Source organism: Nicotiana sylvestris, chromosome 9 (assembly GCF_000393655.2).
Source record: "Nicotiana sylvestris chromosome 9, ASM39365v2, whole genome shotgun sequence".
Lineage (NCBI taxonomy): Eukaryota > Viridiplantae > Streptophyta > Magnoliopsida > Solanales > Solanaceae > Nicotiana > Nicotiana sylvestris.
In genome coordinates, this window is record NC_091065.1 from 174,879,507 (window position 1) to 174,885,506 (window position 6,000).

Consider the following 6,000-nt stretch of genomic DNA (forward strand, 5'->3'; position numbering starts at 1 on the left):
TCTCTTCTTCTTTTTTTATAAATAAAGCCATTTTGAAAACAAAAACATTTTTTCTCTCATTAAAATAAAACAGGCTATTTTGAAAACAAAAGCCTTCTCTTTTCTTTTTGTTTTCTTTTCTTTCCCTTTTCATTTTCTTGAAAATTCAGCAGAGTTTCGACACTATTTGGACATTGGTTTTTTTTTTTTTTCAATCCATTAGGCAAGCGCCTAGGGCTAGTTTTTTATTAAAAATAGAAAAGAAAATACAATAATTAGGAAATTATCATTGTCTTCCTTCAATGAAAGGAAATAGACTTTGCACTCTAATGTAACGTATTATCAAAATTGAGCATAATACTCCAATTGATATCACATTATGCCTACTAAAACTTTGTAGTTGCCAAAACAGCCCAAGTGAGTCCATGTCGACGTTGTATCTCCAGTCCAAAGCGTCCTAGTTCTAGAGTTAAATTTGATTTTCGTGAATAGACCCTTTTCAGAAACTTCACGTCGACTCCACCAATTTGGTAGCTCGGTACTGTAGCATACGGCACTGTAGCATATGGTACTGTAGCAACGTAACTATTGAGGGGGCCAACGTAACTGTAGCATCCGATTCCCACACTTGATCATGTGATGTCCCCTTGAGATTCCCCCACTATTGAGGGGGCCAAGGTCCTTGGCATTTGCACCCAATGTAATGCACATGCCTACAATGTGCTTGTCTGCATTATCAACTTCATTATTTGGTATTTGAACCCATGCTTCACATGATTTTGCTCTTTCTGATACATGAGTTTGTATTTCCAAAAAATAACCAGCATCATGCTAATGTCTTGATGTCCTTTCCATGTGCTACAAACTTTTCCATTGCATTTCCAAAGAATGAACTACGGGCAAATGCATGTCCCATTTTTTTTTTTTGTCGAATCCCCATGCGCATGCCTTCTTTCCCATGTGTATGCCAGTGTGCAAATCCTTTCGAAAACAGGCATGCATCCCTGTTGGAATTTAAACTGTCCTCCCAATTGTTGTAGCTCGTCGACCGAGTAATCTCCAGGACCCAAACATCTTGAAGCATTCATTCATATAGTAATGCTAGAAGCATGCGTGTATTCCATGTCTCTGATTACATCCAGTTTTGTTATCCCAATGCGCATGCCTTCATATTCTCTCAAGCTGTTGGACGTGTGCTTACAAAAAAACTCAAATTTTGCTTCCAACGATGACTCCTCGATCCCATGCATTTCTTCCAGGCGTGCCTGCCTTTGTCGTTCCTTTTGTCTTGATGGAAAACAAGACATTCCCAAGTCATTGCCCATTGGCTTTCTGAAAGCATATGATAATATGCTCGTAATGTCACCTGCACAAGAGAAAAGATAGTTAGAAATACCAACCATTATATCCTCCTCCCTTAGGATTTGAATATATTGGTCGATTAAGTTGACATGGCTCATGCTCTTCCTTTTATCTTTGCTTCTTATCTCCTGTCCACCTTCACCCTTATACTTGGACATTGCATCTTATCTTCGTTAACTAACCTCCTTCCATGTGCATCTAGATGCCAGAATTATTGGCATTCTATTTCTCCATGATCTAAAGCATAATTAGCCAAGTGATCTGCCAGCTTGTTGCGCTCCCTATGAATATGAGTAACTGTGTAATTGCCCCCATTCATTAGTTGCATCATTTCCTCTACCTGCTCAGATATGATCCATGGTGGTTTCCAGATCCCATCCATTATCTTTTTTAATAACATTGAGTCAGTTTGAAGCCATACATGAGAGTATTGTTGAAATCTGCAGAACCTTAGTGCTTCTACCATGGCCTTCGCTTCAGCTACTGTGTTTGTTGTCTCCTCAATCTCCTTCCCTACTGACTTGACTATGTCACCATTTTCATTTCTTATACAAAAACCTATTGAGCTCCTGCCTGGATTTCCCCTCGATGCACATCCGTATTAACTTTTAGCCATCCTGCACTTGGAAATTCCCACATGACTTTGGTAACCTTAAGTTTAGGAGTGAAATTTTCCATCATAACTAATAGATCTTGCCATTTGTGAGGTACCATATCCATCCCAGGCTTTCTCACTTTCACCAATGCTTGGAGATTTGATGAAACTTGATAAATCACCCTGCTAGTTGTCACAGCATCACCATACTTCATACTATCTCTTCTTTTCCAAAGTTCCCAGACTACACATGAGGGGAGTGCTTGCATTATTGGTTTGAGCCTTAAGCACACATTTGCAGTCCAACATTTTGTGATTGCTTGGTGCAATGTTAATCCCTCCACAGCTATTCCTGCCCTCGATAGAAAATACTTCCAAGTTGTCCTTGCAGTTTCTGATCTAAAAAACAAGTGCTGAAGAGATTCCTCGTCAGGCTGTAAACAACACCAACATTTTGATGGCATACAGTAGCCTACCCTTTTCAAGAAATCATCTAAAGGTAGCTTTGCTTTCCACACTTTCCACATGAAAAATGCTATTTTAAAAGGCTGTCCCTTTACCCAAATCATCCTATAAGCTGTTCTTGGTTCGTCTCTTCTTCTCGTATACTCCCATGCTGACTTAACACTGAAATATCCTCTTGTTTCCAGCATCCAACAAGGCATGTCAAGAACCTGCTGAGGTGAAAGTGGTTTGATTTTCTCTAGAATGTGTATTGCTAAGTTTTTAGGAAGCATTTCAAATAGCCTGTCCACATCCCCCTCACCATCTAAGGTAACATCATGTACATTATGTACAGTTTCATCAATGGCAAAGTCCTGAGGAACTAAAAAATATAGTGCCCCAAGACCTGTCCAGTTTTCAAACCAAAATAGTGAGGATCCCCTTTTTGTTTGCCAAAAGATTTGATGTTCAATCAGAGCTCTGCATTCCAACATTTTTCTCCAAATGTGAGACCCCCTTTTCCATGTAACAATTACAGAATTCAATTTTTTACAGTATTTCTGACATACGAAAGAGCTCCATAGGCTTGGTTTTGTTCTGAAATTCCACCACAACTTGCTGAATAATGCCTTTGCTACATCATGCAGTAACCTGAAACCTATTACTCCTTCCTCAATTGGCATGCATAAGGTATTCCATGAAGCCCAATGCCTACTAGTTCCTCCTACAGAGCTGCTCCAGAAAAACTGAGCAAACAATTTGTGCAACCTATTTATCACATAATTTGGAGGGTTTACAGCTGATAATAGATGCATAGGCATGCTTTGCAGTACATGGGATATGAGAACTGCCCTGTCCCCTACTGATAATAACTTACCCTGCCATGATTGCAGTTTGTCCATTACCTTAGTAATTAGGGGCTGATAGTATTCTAGCTTTCTCCTTGCATAAAATATAGGACAACCTAGATATATGATAGGAAAATCATTCCTATGAATGTCTGTGATCCTTTCCACCTTGCTGACCACTTCCATGTTTGTTAAATGATACAGGTACACAGCTGATTTGGTCTTGTTAACAAGCTGCCCAGATGCAGCTTCATATGCATTCAGCACTTGCATAATCAGCATCAGAGATATTTCATCTGAGGATGAGAAAATAATCATGTCATCTGCATACGCCAAATGATTGATCTTTGGACTCCACTTTGGCATCCCAAATCCACAAAAATACAGGTTAGTATGTAGTGCATTGAGACCCCTAGATAATGCTTCTGCTGCCAAATATAAACAAAGTTGGAGATACAGGATCACCTTGTTTTACTCCCCTTGAGGACTTAAAGAACCCATGAGCTTGACCATTGATTAGAATAGAATACCAATTGTTTGAAACTAATCCAAAGACAATCCCTATCAACCTTTCTATGAATCCCATCTTTCTCAGTACCTTGGTTAGGAATAGCCAAGATAATCTATCATAAGCTTTGGTCATATCTATCTTCAGGATGACATTAGGTCCATCCTTAGTTCTAAGCCTAATGTCAGTCACTATCTCCCAAGTTAGAAGGATGTTTTCTACAATATTCCTACCCTTAAAAAAACCTGACTGTTCCTCCGATATCAGACTTGGGAGAAATTTCACTAGTCTTTCATGTACCACCCTCGATATAACCTTATTTGAAAAGTTACTGAGGCTTATTGGTCTTAAATCAGAAAAAAGTGGTAACTTCTTTTTTCTTTGGTAGCAGAACTAGGTTGGTGTGTGTTACACACTTGGGTAGCTCCTGACCATTGAAAAGATCCCTCACCATGTCATACAGGTCATCCCCTATTATGTCCCAACAAGAATGATAGAATTTGCCTGTCATACCATCTGGCCCCCCAGCACTATCACCATTAAGTCCGAGTACTGCCACTTTAACCTCCTCTTTTGTTGGCTGCTTAATCAATTCTGCATTCTGCTCAGTGTTAATCAGATTAGGAACATGCTCTATGATATCAAATGATGAAAGAGTAGCTGCTTCTGTGAACTGTTCCTCGTAGAATTTGATAGCCTCTTCTGCAATTTTTTTGTTCTTCTTCAATCCAGGTTCCTCCACTATTTTGAATTCTGTTAAGCTGAAGTCTTTTCCTCCTACCTCTCACTTGTGCGTGGAAGAACTTAGTGTTCCTATCCCCTTCCTTGAAACAAGTCATGCCTGCCTTTTGTTTCCAATATTTCTCCTCTACTGCAAGACATCTGATCAATTCTGCCTGAACCTTTTGTAGCCTTTACCTGTTCATCCCTGTAGGATTTGATTCAAATTCTGCTTCATGAACTATCACTACCTCCTCCATGCTTGCTATCTTTTGGAAAATATCTCCAAATGTAGCCTTACTCCATAATGAAAGGGCCTTCTTTAATTTTTTTAACTTGTGATTAAAAAAAATATAAGGATTTGCACTGAAATCAGCAGTCCAATTCTCTTTCACCACATCTTTAAAAGTTGCATGTTCCACCCAAAAATTCAAGAACTTAAAAGGGTTTTTTATTGGTGGAGTCTCAATATCACACTTCAGATACATTGGACTATGATCGGAACCAGTCTTTGACAAATGTTGCACCTCTATTCCTGGAAATGTTTGTTGGAACTGAAGATTGGCCAAGCATCTATCTAGCCTTTTGAATATACAGTCTTCCTCTGCTCTCCCATTCCACCATGTAAATATGCTACCTTTAAATCGAAGGTCGAAGAGATTGCAAGTGTTGACACAGTGTCGAAAATCATCAATTTCACTCAATGACACAGGTAACCCACCAAACTTCTCTTCTTCGTCCCATATTACATTGAAATCTCCTCCTACAAGCCATGGTGCATCCATATCCCTTGTCATTGCATATAATGAATCCCATAATTCTATCCTCTCAATTGCATCACATTTAGCATATATCAATGTTAGGACAAACTCCACATACGATTCAGTATGAAACAATCGTAATGTTAATTGTTGCACCATATTGTACATAATAGTTACCTCGAATACCTCATCTATAAAACCCCAGATCTTGTTGGAAACATTTGAAATTGCTTGTGCAAGTCCTATCTTGTTTATGTACTTTTCCAGTTTTTTTGCTTGTTGCTTTGGCTCCATTAATCCTACAAATTCATAGTGATTTTGCATGTGCATTTTTGTCAACCTTTCAAAGGCCTGTTGTGTGGTTACTGACCTTATATTCCAAATGAGAGCATTCATCACTGATTGTTTGATTTAGTTAGTGTTCTCCTTGTGTGCACCCCAGGTTTTGGGGCTGCAAAATTATCTTTTTGTTGCTTCTTCTTACCTTTTGCTGCTGATTTTGACCTTTTCCACTTGCGTAGGTGATAAGTCACCTTTCCTTGCAGCATTCATAAGGTGTTGGGTAGTTGATTCGTGATCCATGTCGTATCCTGATCTACTAGGTTCTTCTCCTTCTTTATTGTCTTCCTTCCCTCCTGATGTAGCTCCAAATGCATTCTTTTTAGGGACCAAGGCCTTCTCTTCTCCTCGTTTTAACAGCTGCAACTGCTTTTTCTCCAATGTAACAGTAACATTTACTATTTCTGTTTTTTGTTTTGGCTGTTTCTCCTTCTCTGTTGTGTT